Here is a 16,712-nt window from a genome sequence, read left to right on the forward strand (position 1 = left end):
CCCTATCCTTTTCTCTTGTTTTCTCTTCATTAAGATAAAAGTCCCAGCCACGTATGTGGCTCATGCCTGTAATCCCATCACTTTGGGAGGCCAAGGCGGGTGGATCACGAGGTCAGGAGATCGAGACCATCTTGGCTAACACAGTGAAACCCCGTCTCTACTAAAAATACAAAAAATTAGCCGGGCGTGGTGGTGCATGCCTGTAATCCCAGCTACTTGGGAAGCTGAGGCAGGAGAATTGCATGAACCCAGGAGGTGGAGGCTGCAGTGAGCTGAGATTGTGCCACTGCACTCCAGCCTGGGCAATAGGGCGAGAGTCTCTCAAAAAAAAAAAAAGAAAGAAAAGGAGATATAAGTCCCTTAAGGAGGCCAGGTGCAGTGGCTCACGCCTGTAATCCCAGCACTTTGGGAGGCTGAGGTGGGCGGATCACAGGTTCAGGAGATCGAGACCATCCTGGCTAAGATGGTGAAACCCCGTCTCTACTAAAAATACAAAAAAAATTAGCTGGGCGTGTTGCTGGGTGCCTATAGTCCCAGCTACTGGGGAGGCTGAGGTAGGAGAATGGTGTGAACCCGGGAGGCAGAGCTTGCAGTGAGCCGAGATTGCGCCACTGAACTCTAGCCTAGGAGACAGAGCGAGATTCCGTCTCAAAAAAAAAAAAAAAGTCCCTTAAGGAGACCACAAGGATATGAAAAAGGCATGTGAATCCAGGCCTACACACAATTCCGCTACATGAATACATGGGAGCCATTCCACATTTTGAATCACCATGCACACACACAGAAACACACACACACACACACACACAGTTCCTGTGTGTGCAGATGGTGTGAACTGGGAGCTTGAGCAGCTGGCTGCACCCAGGTAACAAACAAGCTAAGAGGGCAGAAGTCTAAGAAAGCATTTCACATAGCCATCCAAAGAAACTTTAAGGTGGTTCCTTTTCTCTCAGCCCTTAAAAAATGTCATTTAATTTGCTCTTTGCCTTTATGGTGGTGTGCTTTTTTGTTTTTGTTTTGTTTTTTGTTTTTTGTTTGAGACAGAGGCTCACTCTGTCACCCAGGCTGGAGTGCAGTGGCACGATCTTGGCTCACTGTAACCTCCAACTCCCAGGTTCAAGTGATTCTCGTGCCCAGCCTCCCCAGTAGCTAGGATTATAGATGTGTGCCACCACGCCCAGCTAATTTTTGTATTTTTAGTAGAGACAGGGTTTTGCCGTATTGGCCAGGCTGGTCTTGAATTCCTGACCTCAAGTGATCTGCCCACCTCAGCCTCCAGAAGTGCTGGGATTACAGATGTGAGCCACTGCACCTGGCCTATGGTGGTTTGTTTTGCTTGTTGTTTTGAGACAGGGTCTTGCTGTCACCCATGCTGGATCACAGTGATGTAATCATAGCTCACTGCGGCCTTGAACTCCAGGGCTCAAGTGATCCACCTTGGCCTCCCAAAGTGCTGGCATTACAGAGCATGAGTAACCATGCCCAGCCCTTTATAGTTTCTGATAAGAAATCCACAGTCGGCCGGGTGCGGTGGCTCACGCCTGTAATCCCAGGCCAAGGGGGAGTGATCAAGAGGCCAGGAGTTCGAGACCAGCCTGGCGAACATAGTGAAACCGTTTCTACTAAAAATACAAAAAATTATACAGGTGCGGTGGCAGGCGCCTTGTAATCCCAGCTACTCGGGGGGCTGAGGCAGGAGAATCACTTGAATCCAGGAGGTGGAGGTTGCAGTGAACCGAGATCATGCCATTGCACTCCAGCCTGGAGTGTGAGACTCCATCTCAAAAAGAAAGAAAGAAGGGGGGGAGAAAGAAAGAGAAAAGAAAGAGGAAAGAAAAAAGAAAGAGAAGGAGGAAGGGAAGAAAGGAAAGAGAAAGAAAAAGGAAGGAAGGAGAAGAAGGGAGAAAGGAAGGAAGGAAGGAAAAAAGAGAAGAGAGAGGGAAAGGAGGAAAGGAAAGGAGGGGAAGGAAGGGAGGGAAAGGAAGGAAGGGAAGGAAAAAGAAATCCACAGTCAACTGAACTGTTCTTTTATTTATTTACTTCGAGGCAGGGTCTCACTCTATCACCCAGGCTGGAGTGCAGTGGCAGGCTCACAGTTCACTGCAGCCTCTACCTCCTGTGCTCAAGCAGTTCTCTTATCTCAACCTCCCAAATAGCTGGGACTACAGGCACACGCAACCACACCCGGCTAATTTTTTTGTAGGGATGGGATTTTTCCATGTTGCCTAGACTGGTCTCGAACTCCTGGGTTCAAGTGATCTGCCTGCCTTAGCCTCCCAAAGTATTGTTGGGATTTTACAGGCATGAGCCACGAAACGTTCTCTTATAAATAACATGTTATTACTTCCCAGGCTAATTTCAAGATGTTCTACTTATCTTTAGCTTTCACAACTTTAATTATTGTATGTTTTGGCTTATATTTCTTTGGGGTTATGTTTTGGGTTTATTAAATTTCTTGAATCTGAATATTCGTGTCTTTCATCAAATTTGAGAAGTTTTTCATCGTTACCTTTTCAAAAACTTATTGCATCACACATCTTCCTCTTCTTTTAGGACTCTAATATCATGAATGTTAGCCTTTTGTACGTTACACAGCCCCGTGAGGCACTGCTACTAGTAATGCTGAATAGTTTGGGTTTATATTCAGGGCACTTTGAATATTATAACACTCTGGGCCTTTAAGTCCTATGGAGAACGTAGATTTTTTTTTTTTTTGGATGGAGTCTAGCTCTGTTGCCAGGCTGGAGTGCAGTGATGCGATCTCAGCTCACTGCAACCTCTGCCTCCCGGTTCAACCGATTCTCCTTCCTCAGCCTCCTGAGTAGCTGGGATTACAGGCATGCACTGCCACGCCCAGCTGATTTTTGTATTTTTAGTAGAAACGGGGTTTCACCATGTTGGCCAGGATGGTCTCGATCTCTTGATCTCGTAGTCCACCTGCCTTGGCCTCCCAAAGTGCAGGGATTAGAGGCATGAGCCACTGTGCTCGGCTGATTTTTTTTTTTTTAATCTGGACAGTTACCCAGTTGGGTTCAGCTTGCAAGTTTTAGTCAACACTCTGAGTTGTGGTTTCAATGGGAGCTTTATTTTCAAAGATTTTGTTGTACTCTTTGTGTCTACCTGGAGGCTAGACAACACGGAAGGTCATCTATCTCACAGTCCAACTCTCAAAGTCGATGGTATGTCTCATTGCCACCACAGGATTGCTTGCAGGCTGGAACCAAGTAAATAGAGAAAACAAACTGAGGTATTTGTCTCCCTCTCTTTCTCACTGAGCATTAGAAACCACCCCTCCCACCCCCTTGTTGATATTACCAGAACCAGAGGGCTTCTTCTGGAGCTCTCCATGTTGGTCATGATACGTGCCTCTGGTTTTTCAGCCACACTGAGTACAGACCAGATGAAACCAGAAGGGGGAAAACTGGTAAACTTACTGCCTGCTTGGTGGTACTTTAAAAGCTGATTTTTTTTTTCCATCTCCTTGCTGCTATTTACTTTTTAGATTCTTCAAATAGCTGACACATTCTGTCCAGGTGTTATCCTGCATTCAGTGGGACAGACAGGATAACCGCATTTACTCCACCTTTCCCTAAACCAGAACCAATTTTGCCAAGTCATACACACACACACACACACACACACACACACACACACACACAAACACACACATAAAATATAGGATGCATTCTCTTGTTACTTCTGGTTTCTTTCACAACATCATGTTTGTGAGATTCATCCACATTAGGGGGTGTACCTGTATAGTAGGCAGAATTCTGAGATGGTGCTTATGAGTCCTGCACTCTGGTATGCCTTGGTATAATCCCCTCCTGTTGAGTGTTGGTAGGATAAACAGTTTCCTCCTAATCAAGAAAATATAGCAAAGGTGATGCAATGTCAACCCTGTATTACATTATTTGGCAACAATGAAGGAATTTTGCAGATACAATTCAAGTCCCTATTCAGTCGATTACACATTACACAAAGTGAATAATCTCCTAGAATATCCCTAGGAGAACTTGATTTACTTACAGTATAGAGATATCTAGGGATATTCACCTGACCAAATTAGGTGAGTCCCTTCAAAGGGGATCTGGATATCAGAGACTAAAAAATAGCAGATGGCTGGGCGCCATGGCTCACACTTGCACTTTGGGAGACCAAGGTGGGCAGATCACAAGGTCAGGAGTTCGAGACCAGCCTGGCCAATATGGTGAAACCCCGTCTCTAGATAAAAATACAAAAATTAGCTGGGCATGGTGGCGCGTGTCTATAGTCCCAGCTACTCGAGAGGCTGAGACAGGAGAATCGCTTGAACCTGGGAGGCGGAAGTTGCAGTAGGCCAAGATCATGCCACTGCACTCCAGCCTGGGCAACAGAGCGACACTCCGTCTCAAAAAAATAATAATAATAATAATACTCTCTGTTGCTGGCATTGACAAAATAAGCTGTAAGGAATTCTACAGCCATAACAAAATTAATTCTGCCAACAATCTGACACAGATTAGAAGCACATTATTCTATATTTTAGCCCCAACCTCTCCAGATGAGAAGGAAACAGTGTAAGAATTCTGCCACCATGAAAAAGCTGAATGTTGTGATACCACCAAAGGATCACTGTCACTCTACAGCAATGGTCCCTTTCCAAAATGGAGGCACAGAGATGACAGGTGGAGAATTCAAAGCTTGGCCTGCAGGGAAACTCAACTAGATCCAAGACAAGATTGAAAATCAACACAAACATAAAGCAATCAACAAAATAAGAAATAAACATCTTAAGAAGTAATTAAAGCTACAGGAACTGAAAACCTCACTTAAGGAATTTTAAAATAAAATCGAAAGCTTCATCAACAGACTATACCAAGCAGCAGAATTTCAAAGCTTGAAGACTGGTCTTTCAACTAACCCAGTCAGACAAACACAAAGAAAAAAACGTAATGAGCAAAGTCTCCAAGAAATATGGGATGATGTAAAGTGATCAAATTTACAAATTACTGGCATTCCAGGGAGAGAAGGAGAAAAAGTAAGCAACCTGGAAACCATACTTGAGAGAATAATTTAAGAAAATTTCCCTAATTGTGCTAGAGAGGTAGCCATCCATATATAAGAAATCCAGACAACATTGCCAGATACTACATAAAACGAACACCACCAAGACATATAGTCACCAGCCTAGGGTCAACGCTAGAGAAAAAAGCTTAAAGGCAGCTAGAGTAAACGGCACATCAGGTACAAAGGGAATCTCGTCATCAGGCTAATAGCAGACTCCTCAGGAGAAACCCTACAAGCCAGAAAAGACTGGGGGCCTATTTTCATCATTCTTGAAACTCCAACCAAGAATTTCAAACCTGACCAAACTAAGCTTCATAATAATAGAATAAATAACATTTCTAAAGACAAGCAATCACTAAGGGATTTCATTACCACTAGACCAGCCTTACAATAAATCCTTAATGGAGTTTTTGTGTGGTGGGGGGGGTTTGTTTGTTTTTCAGACATTTCACTCTTGTTGCCCAGGCTGGAGTGCAATGATGCAATCTTGGCTCATGGCAACCTCTGCCTCCCGGGTTCAAGTGATTCTCCTGCCTCAGCCTCCCGAGTAGCTGGGATTACAGGCATGAGCCACCACACCCAGCTTTTTTTTCTTTTTTCTTTTTTTTTTTTTTAAGTGGAGACAGGGTTTCTCCATGTTGGTCAGGCTGGTCTCGAACTCCTGACCTGAGGTGATTCACCCTCCTCAGCCTCTCAAACTGCTGGGATTACAGGCATGAGCCACTGCACCCGGCCCCTTAACGGAGTTCTAAACATGAAGACAAAAGAATGATACCTGCTACCACAAAGCAACCAAACCTAAGTACACAGCCCACAGACCTTTTGAAGCAAAAACAAAATAGAAACTATAAAACAACCACCTAACAGCTTCATAATAGGATCAGATCCTCACATATCAATATTAGCCTTGAATGTAAATGGTCTTACCACCCCATTTAAAAGGGACAGAGTGGCAATCTGGATAAAAGCAACAAGTACCATCCTTCTGTTATCTTCAAGAGACCTATCTCACACATATGAGACACCCATGGACTCAAAAAGTGGGAGAAAGAGCTATCATGCAAATGCAAAACGAGAGCATGGATCATTATTCTTTTCTTGGATAAAATAGACTTTAAACCAACAACAGGAAAAAAGGACAAAGAGCACTATATAATGATAAAGGGTTCAATCCAACAAGATGACAACCTCCAACATTAGAGCATTCGCACTCATAAAACAAGTACTTCTAGACCTACAAAAAGACAGCCAAACAAGAATAGTGGCAGGCTTCAACACCCCACTGGCAGTGTTAGATCACTGAGGCAGAAAACTAACAAAGAAATTCTGGACTTCAATTTGAAACTTCACCAATTGGACTTAATAGATATCCACAGAACATTCTACCCATCAACCACAAATACATATTCTTCTCATCTGCACACAGAACACTCAAAGACCACATTCTCAGCCATAAAGCAAGTATCAATAAATTCATTCAAAATTTGAAAATCATACCAACCATACTCTCAGACCACAGTGAAATAGAAATAAAAATAAAGATCAATACCAAGATCTGTCAAAATCACACAATTACATGGAAATTGAACAACTTGCTTCTGAATGATTTTTGGGTAAACAGCTAAATTAAGGTGGAAATTTAAGAATTCTTTGAAATTAATAAAAGCAAAGAAACAATATACTAAAATCTCTGGGATGCAGCTAAAGCAGGGTTAAGAGAAATGTTTGGAGTGCTAAAACACCTACAGCAAAAACTTAGAAAGTCAGCACCATATGAAGTGAAAAAACAAAAAAGGAACATATCTCAAAATGATAGAGCCATCTATGACATAGCTACAGCCAACATCATACTAAATGGGCAAAAGCTGGAAGCACCCCACTTAAGAACTGAAAAGGCTGGGCACAGTGGTTCATGCCTGTAATCCCAGCACTTTGGGAAGCCAAGGTGGGTGGATCACCTGAGGTGAGGAGTTCGAGACCATCCTGGCTAACATGGTGAAACCTCGTTTCTGCTAAAAGTCCAAAAATGAGCCTTGAACCCAGGAGGTGGAGGTTGCAGTGAGCCAAGATCGCGCCATTGCACTCCAGCTTAGGCAACAAGAGCAAAATTCTGTCTCAAAAAAAAAAAGGAAAAAACTGAAAAAAGGCCAGGCACGGTGGCTCTTGCCTGTAATCCCAGCACTTTGGGACACTGAGGCAGGTGGATCATGAGGTCAGGAGTTCAAGACTAGCCTGGCCAAGATGGTGAAACCCTGTCTCTATTAAAAATACAAAAATTAGCTGGGTGCAGTGGCAGGCGCCTGTAATTCCAACTACTTGGGAGGCTCTGGCAGGAGAATCGTTTGAACCCAGCAGGCAGAGGTTGCAGTGAGCCAAAATCATGCTGTTGCACTCCAGCCTGGGTGATAGGGCAAGACCTTGTCTCAAAAAAAAAAAAAAAAAAAAAGAAAAGACAAGGATGTGCACTCTAACCACTGCTATTCAACATAGTACTAGGAGTCCCAGCCAGAGCAATCAGTCAAAGAAATAAAAGGCACCCAAATAAGACTATTTGTCTTTACTGTTGATATGAGTCTGTACATAGAAAACTCTATAAGACAGACACACATAGACTCAAAATAAAGGGATGGAGGAAGATCTATCAAGCAAATGGAAAACAAAAAAAGGCAGGGGTTGCAATCCTAGTCTCTGACAAAATAGACTTTAAACCAACAAAGATCAAAAGAGACAAAGAAGGCCATTACATAATGGTAAAGGGATCAATTCAACAAGAAGAGCTAACTATCCTAAATATATATGCACCCAACACAGGAGCACCCAGATTCATAAAGCAAGTCCTGAATGACCTACAAAGGGACTTAAACTCCCACACAATAATAATGGGAGATTTTAACACCCCACTGTCAACATTAGACAGATCATCTAGACAGAAAGTTAACAAGGATATCCAGGAATTGAACTCAGCTCTACATAAAGTGGACCTAATAGACATCTACAGAACTCTCCACCCCAAATCAACAGAATATACATTTTTTTCAGCACCACACCACACCTATTCCAAAATTGACCACATAGTTGGAAGTAAAGCTCTCCTCAGCAAATGTAAAAGAACAGAAATTATAACAAACTGTCTCTCAGACCACAGTGCAATCAAACTAGAACTCAGGATTAAGAAACTCACTCAAAACCGCTCAACTACATGGAAACTGAACAACCTGCTCCTGAATGACTATTGGGTACATAATGAAATGAAGGCAGAAATAAAGATGTTCTTTGAAACCAACGAGAACAAAGACACAACATACCAGAATCTCTGGGACACATTCAAAGCAGTGTGTAGAGGGAAATTTATAGCACTAAATGCCCACAAGAGAAAACAGGAAAGATCCAAAATTGACACCCTAACATCACAATTAAAAGAACTAGAAAAGCAAGAGCAAACACATTCAAAAGCTAGCAGAAGGCTAGAAATAACTAAAATCAGAGCAGAACTGAAGGAAATAGAGACACAAAAAACCCTTCAAAAAATTAATGAATCCAGGAGCTGGTTTTTTGAGAAGATCAACAAAATTGATAGACCGCTAGCAGGACTAATAAAGAAGAAAAGAGAGAAGAATCAAATAGATGCAATAAAAAATGAAAAAGGGGATATCACCACCAATCCCACAGAAATACAATCTACCATCAGAGAATACTACAAACACCTCTATGCAAATAAACTAGAAAATCTAGAAGAAATGGATAAATTCCTCGACAAATACACCCTCCCAAGACTAAATCAGGAAGAAGTCGAATCTCTGAATAGACCAATAACAGGTTCTGAAATTGTGGCAATAATCAATAGCTTACCAACCAAAAAGAGTCCAGGACCTGATGGATTCACAGCTGAATTCTACCAGAGGTACAAGGAGGAACTGGTACCATTCCTTCTGAAACTATTCCAATCGATAGAAAAAGAGGGAATCCTCCCTAACTCATTTTATGAAGCCAGCATCATCCTGATACCAAAGCCAGGCAGAGACACAACCAAAAAAGAGAATTTTAGACCAATATCCTTGACGAACATTGATGCAAAAATCCTCAATAAAATACTGGCAAACCGAATCCAGCAGCACATCAAAAAGCTTATACACCATGATCAAGTGGGCTTCATCCCTGGGATGCAAGGCTGGTTCAACATATGCAAATCAATAAATGTAATCCAGCATATAAACAGAACCAAAGACAAAAACCACATGATTATCTCAATAGATGCAGAAAAGGCCTTTGACAAAATTCAACAACCCTTCATGCTAAAAACTCTCAATAAATTAGGTATTGATGGGACGTATCTCAAAATAATAAGAGCTATATACGACAAACCCACAGCCAATATCATACTGAATGGGCAAAAACTGGAAGCATTCCCTTTCAAAACTGGCACAAGACAGGGATGCCCTCTCTCACCGCTCCTATTCAACATAGTGCTGGAAGTTCTGGCCAGAGCAATCAGGCAGGAGAAGGAAATAAAGGGTATTCAATTAGGAAAAGAGGAAGTCAAACTGTCCTTGTTTGCAGATGACATGATTGTATATCTAGAAAATCCCATTGTCTCAGCCCAAAATCTCCTTAAGCTGATTAGCAACTTCAGCAAAGTCTCAGGATACAAAATCAATGTACAAAAATCACAAGCATTCTTGTACACCAATCACAGAAAAACAGAGAGCCAAATCATGAGTGAACTCCCATTCACAATTGCTTCAAAGAGAATAAAATACCTAGGAATCCAACTTACAAGGGATGTGAAGGACCTCTTCAAGGAGAACTACAAACCACTGCTCAATGAAATCAAAGAGGATACAAACAAATGGAACAACATTCCATGCTCATGGGTTGGAAGAATCAATGTGAAAATGGCCATACTGCCCAAAGTAATTTATAGATTCAATGCCATCCCCATCAAGCTACCAATGACTTTCTTCACAGAATTGGAAAAAACTACTTTAAAGTTCATATGGAACCAAAAAAGAGCCCGCATCACCAAGTCAATCCTAAGCCAAAAGAACAAAGCTGGAGGCATCACACTACCTGACTTCAAACTATACTACAAGGCTACAGTAACCAAAACAGCATGGTACTGGTACCACAACAGAGATATAGATCAATGGAACAGAACAGAGCCCTCAGAAATGATGCCGCATATCTACAACTATTTGATCTTTGACAAACCTGACAAAAACAAGAAATGGGGAAAGGATTCCCTATTTAATAAATGGTGCTGGGAAAACTGGCTAGCCATATGTAGAAAGCTGAAACTGGATCCCTTCCTTACACCTTATACAAAAATTAATTCAAGATGGATTAAAGACTTAAATGTTAGACCTAAAACCATTAAAATCCTACAAGAAAACCTAGGCAATACCATTCAGGCCATAGGCGTGGGCAAGGACTTCATGTCTAAAACACCAAAAGCAATGGCAACAAAAGCCAAAATTGACAAATGGGATCTCATTAAACTAAAGAGCTTCTGCACAGCAAAAGAAACTACCATCAGAGTGAACAGGCAACCTACAGAATGGGAGAAAATTTCTGCAACCTACTCATCTGACAAAGGGCTAATATCCAGAATCTACAATGAACTCAAACAAATTTACAAGAAAAAAACAAACAACCCCATCAAAAAGTGGGCAGAGGACATGAACAGACACTTCTCAAAAGAAGACATTTATGCAGCCAAAAAACACATGAAGAAATGCTCATCATCACTGGCCATCAGAGAAATGCAAATCAAAACCACAGTGAGATACCATCTCACACCAGTTAGAATGGCCATCATTAAAAAATCAGGAAACAACAGGTGCTGGAGAGGATGTGGAGAAATAGGAACACTTTTACACTGTTGGTGGGACTGTAAACTAGTTCAACCATTGTGGAAGTCAGTGTGGCGATTCCTCAGGGATCTAGAACTAGAAATACCATTTGACCCAGCCATCCCATTACTGGGTATATACCCAAAGGAGTATAAATCATGCTGCTATAAAGACACATGCACACGTATGTTTATTGCGGCACTATTCACAATAGCAAAGACTTGGAACCAACCCAAATGTCCAACAACAATAGACTGGATTAAGAAAATGTGGCACATATACACCATGGAATACTATGCAGCCATAAAAAATGATGAGTTCGTGTCCTTTGTAGGGACATGGATGAAACTGGAAAACATCATTCTCAGTAAACTATCGCAAGGACAAAAAACCAAACACCGCATGTTCTCACTCATAGGTGGGAATTGAACAATGAGAACTCATGGACACAGGAAGGGGAACATCACATTCCGGGTACTGTTGTGGGGTGGGGGGTGGGGGGGGCGGGGACAGCATTAGGAGATATACCTAATGCTAAATGACGAGCTAATGGGTGCAGGAAATCAACATGGCACATGGATACATATGTAACAAACCTGCACATTGTGCACATGTACCCTAAAACCTAAAGTATAATAAAAAAAAAAAAAGAAAACTCTATAAGACTCCGACACTAGGCCCCTGGAGCTGATAAACAACTTCAGAATTTAGAAAACTCAATTCAGTTCTGGATACAAAAATCAATGTATAAAAATCAGCATTTATTTATTTGTTTTTAAAGATACAGTCCCGCTGTTGCCCAGGCTGGAGTGCAGTGGCATGATCTCAGCTCACTGCAACCTCTGCACATCAGCCTCCCGAGTATCTGGGATTATAGGCATGCAGCACCATATCCAGATAATTTTTGTATTTTTACTAGAGACAGGGTTTCACCATGTTGCCCAGGCTGGTCTTGAACCCCTGCCTCCAAGTGACCAGTGTGCCTCAGCCTCCCAAATTGCTGGGATTACAGGCATGAGCCACCACACCAAATCACTATTTCTATACACCAATAATGTTCAAGCTGAGAGCCAAATCAAGATGCAATCCCATTTACAATAATCACAAAATAAAATACCTAGGAATACATCTAACCAAGGAGGTTAAGGTTTCTGCAAGAAGAACTATAAAACACTGCTGAAAGAAAATGGAAAAACATCCCATGGTCATGGACAGGAAGAATCAGTATCATTAAAATGGCCATAGTGCCTAAAGCAGTGTGCAGATTCAACACTATTCCTATCAAACTCTCAATGTCATTTTTCAAAGAATTAGAAAAAAAAACTATTCTAAAATTTATACAGAACTTAAAAAGAGCCCAAATAGCCAAAGCAATCCTATGCAAAAAGAACAAAACCAGAGACATCACCCTACCTGATTCCAAACTACACTACAAGCTTACAGTAACAAAAATAGCATGGTACTGTTACAAAAACAGACACATACACCAATGGATCAAGGTTAAAAAATTTAAAAAGCCACATACCTACAACCATCTGATCTACAAAGTCAACAATAACAAGCAATAGAGAAATAATTCCCTATTCAATAAATTGTACTGGGAATAACTCACTAGCCATCTGCAGAAGAATAAAACTGGATCCCTACCTTTCACCATGTACAAAAATTCAGGATGGATTAAAGACTTAAATGTAAAACCTAGAACTGTAACAATCCTAGAAGAAAACTTAGGAAATACCATTCTGGATATCAGCCTTAGCAAAGAATCTGTGAATAAGTCCCTAAAAGCAATTGCAATAAAAACAAAAATTGATAAGTAGGACCTAATTTAACTAAATAGCTTCTGTACAGCAAAAGAAACTATCAAGAGAGTTAGACAACCTACAGAAGAAAATATTTTCAAATTATGCATCTGACAAAGGTCTAATATCCAGAATCTATAAGAAACTTAATTCAACAAGCAAAAAACAAATCCCATTAAAAAGTGGGCAAATGGTTTGGCGCGGTGTCTCACACCTGTAACCCCAGCACTTTGGGAGGCCAAGACAGGAGGATAACTTGAATTCAGGAGTTTGAGACCAGCCTGGCCAGCATGGTGAAACCCCCATCTCTACCAAAAATACAAAAATTAGCTGGGCATGGTGGCAAACATCTGTAATCCCAGCTACTCACGAGGCTGAGGCAGGCGAAGCGCTTGTATCTGAGAGGCGGAGGTTGCAGTGAGCGGAGATCATGCCACTGCACTCCAACCTGGGTGACACAGTGAGACTCCATGTAAGCAAAAAAAAGGGGGGGGGGCAGGGCAAAAGAACATAAACAGGCAGTTCTCAAAAGAAGACATACATGCAGCCAATAAACATAGGAAAAAATGCTCACTACTAATCATTAGAGAAATGCAAATCAAAACCACAATTAGATACCATCTCACACCAGTCATAATGGCTACTATTTAAAAGTCAAAAAACATGTTGGCCAGGATGCAGAGAAAAGGGAACATTTTTATACACTGTTGGTTGGAATGTACTGTGGAAAGTAGTGTGGAGACTTCTCAAAAGAACTTATAACAAAGCTACCACTGTAACCAGCAATGCCATTGCTGGGTATATACCCAAAAGAAAATAGATTTTTCTATCAAATAGACACATACACTCATATATTCATCACAGCAATATTCACAATGGCAAAGACATGGAATCAACCTAGATGCCAATCAACAGTGGAATGGATAAAACGTAGTACATATACACCATCGAATACTACACAGCCATAAAAAAGAACAATATCATATCCGCTGCAGCAACATGGATGAAGTTGGAGGTGATCATCCTAAACAGATTAACGCAGGAACAGAAACCTAAATACTACATGTTCTCATTTGTAAGTGGGAGCTAAATGAGTACACATGGATAAAACGATGGGAACAATAGACACTAGAGACTACTGGCGGGTAGGTGGGAGGCTGGGGGAGGAGAGGGTTGAAAAACTACCTATGGGATACTATGCTTACCACTTGGATGATGACGGATCATTCATTTCACAAACTCCAGCAATACACAATTTACCCATGTTACAAACATGCACATGTATGCCCTGAACCTAAAGGTCAGAAAAAATAATGTACTACAATGTAAGCAAAAATTAAAAATAGAAACTAACAAAATAGAACACTATAGACTGAACTGTATATACCCTCCTCCCCCCACAATGTTCATATCTCAAAATCCCAATACCTAAGGTGTTTATATTTGAATATGGGGGCTTCTAGAGGTAATTAGGGTTGGATGAGATCATGATGATGGGGCTCTCATGATAGTATTAGTACCTTATAAAGAAGAGACACAAGAGAGTTTGCTCTATCTGTCAGCCAAAGGAGAGCCAGCAGAATGAGAGATAATGAGAAAGCAGCACTCTACAAGCCAAGAAGATGCCCTCACCAAAAACCAACCATGCTGGCACCCTGAAAACATTTACAGCCTCCATAACACTGAGAAAATTAATTTGTTGCTTAAGCCATCCTGCGATAATTTGTTGTGTCAACACAACTTTACTACAGAAATCAAACCAAAAATATACTATAATAATCAAACCCATTTATTTTGAAAGGAATTAACAAAACTAAGTAAATTATAGCAATATTAATGTTTTTCATAAAGGAGAAAAGGCACAAGGAAATGATATCAGGAATGAAAAGGGGTATGCAAAAGGTATGTAACAGCAAAAGCCACAAATACTTAAAATATCAGAAAATATTACAAACATTGAGCATAAATTTTAAAATACAAAACTACCTATAAAAACAACTCTTGCCATAACAGACTTAAGATGAAATTGGAAAAGAATAAATAAAAACTTTAAAAAGATGAAATTGGAAACCTTACTAGTGCCTACAAAATATAAAAATAATTGAGTCCATGCTTTGAATTCATTCCAAAACATGAAAATAAAATCCCATAACAACGGCAACAAGTAATCCAGATTCAGCTGATTCTGCCAGTGAATTGTGACTGATAATACTTGTAATAAGAAAGTACTGTATGAGTTAAGGAAAGGAGAAAATATGCCAACCCTAACCTTCATACAAAAAAACAGGCAATGATAGACTAAGAAAAGAATATTGCTTGGAACAGGCCCCAAGCCTGAACATAAACAGGCCATGAGAAACTGGCCATAAACAAGATCTCTGCAGTACTGTGACATGCTCATGATGGCCATGATGCACACACTGGAGGTTGCTGGTTCACCAGAATAAGGGCAAGGAACACCTGGCCCACCCAGGGTAGAAAACTGCTCAAGGCATTCCTAAACCACAAACAATGGCATGAGCAATCTGTGCCTTAATGACATGTTCCTGCTGCAGATAACAAGCAAGAGCCTGTCCCTTGGTTCTCCATAAAGAATACATTCAGTTAATCTATAAACTGCAGAAATGATGTTTATCATGAGTTTACTGTCAATAAATAGGTGGGTCAAACTCTGTTTGAGACTGTCAGCTCTGAAGGCTGTTAGCCCCCTGATCCCACTTTGCACTCTTATTTTTGTGTCTGTGTCTTTATTCCTCTAGCACCGCTGGGTTGGGGTCTCCATGACCAAGCTGTTCTCAGCAAGTGGCGCCCAATCATGGGCCCGAACCTGGGTCAAAGGGTCACCAGAGCGATAGTTGGAGAACGTGGAACTATGCTGGAGGACACCTGAGTACTCTTAAGCAACCCGTGGCGAGTAAGAAGGGGAGCTCAGAAGCATCAGGGTAACAATGGGACAAGGGTCAAGCAGGCACAATTGAGTCTGCTTCGGCAGCTCCTCAGAAAAGGAAGAGTGAAAGTTAGCACTAGCCGACTTATGCAGCTTTTTAGTGTGGTAGAGAAATATTGCCCCTGGTTTCCCAACTGAGGAACTATGGAGGTAGAGGTCTGGGAGGAGGTAGGCAGCACACTGAAAAAGGCATATAAAGATGGCACTGAGGATATTCCTGTAACTGTCTAGTCAGTGTGGGCTCTGATTCATTCCACCTTGGAACCTTTTCACACTGATGAGGAGGAGGGAGACAAGAGGGGGAGAGTGATAATGTTGTGGAAGAGATAAAAGAACAGATCTGTCCACCACTTATAAGAGACCCAAGAAGGAGAAGCTTGTCCCTGCCCCTCAGCACCCCCTCAATACCTTGAAGATAGAGAATGGCCTGACCCTCTGGATCTTTCTTTTCCGGAGGACACTGAGCAAAAAGTAGTCTCCCCAACAACTGTTCAAGCAGCGCCCTGAGCAACTGCCCTCAGTTCTATTCAGGCAGGAATTCAGCAAGCTAGAAGAGGGTAATTTAGAGGCTTGGCAGTTCCCTGTTAGGATACACCCCCCAGATCAACAGGGGAATGTTATGGCTACATTTAAGGCTTTTCCCTTTAAATTACTGAAAGAGTTTAAACAGGCTATCAATCAGTATGGACCAGGTTCTCCTTTTGTGATGGGTCTGTTAAAGAATGTGGCTACCTCCAGTCAGATGATTCCCATTGGTGGGACGCTCTTATTTAAGCCTGTCTGGCTCCTGCTCAGTTTTTACAGTTTAAGACCTGGTGGCCAGATGAAGCTTCTACTCAAGCTGCCTGCAGTGCACAAGTTCAACCTCCAATTAATATAACTACTGACCAACTTTTGAGAGTTGGTGGCTGGGCTGCATCAGACGCACAAGTGGTCATGCAGGATGATGCTATACATCAGCTTAGAGGAGTGTGCATTAGAGCTTGGGAAAAAAATCTCTTCCGGTGGAGAACAATACCCTTCTTTTAGTGCTGTTAAGCAGGGGCCGAAAGAACCCTATGCAGA

At 41.5% G+C, this 16,712-nt stretch overlaps 1 protein-coding gene across 3 annotated transcripts in view; it reads right to left on the reverse strand.

The window, feature by feature from the left end:
• Window positions 1-3,036: 3,036 nt before the first annotated feature.
• ZNF560 (zinc finger protein 560) overlaps window positions 3,037-16,712 on the reverse strand; it is a 59,294-nt gene continuing 45,618 nt past the window's right edge. For all 3 annotated transcript variants that reach the window (XM_032169579.2, XM_058426071.1, XM_058426072.1), the window contains exons 11-13: window positions 3,755-3,860; window positions 3,435-3,541; window positions 3,037-3,214 (exon numbers count right to left, since the gene is read on the reverse strand). The gene's annotated coding sequence lies outside the window, so the exon portion shown is untranslated. The remainder of the gene's footprint in view (window positions 3,215-3,434; window positions 3,542-3,754; window positions 3,861-16,712) is intronic.

The sequence above is a fragment of the Hylobates moloch genome, unplaced genomic scaffold, assembly GCF_009828535.3.
Source record: "Hylobates moloch isolate HMO894 unplaced genomic scaffold, HMol_V3 SCAFFOLD_12, whole genome shotgun sequence".
NCBI classification, from domain to species: Eukaryota; Metazoa; Chordata; class Mammalia; order Primates; family Hylobatidae; genus Hylobates; species Hylobates moloch.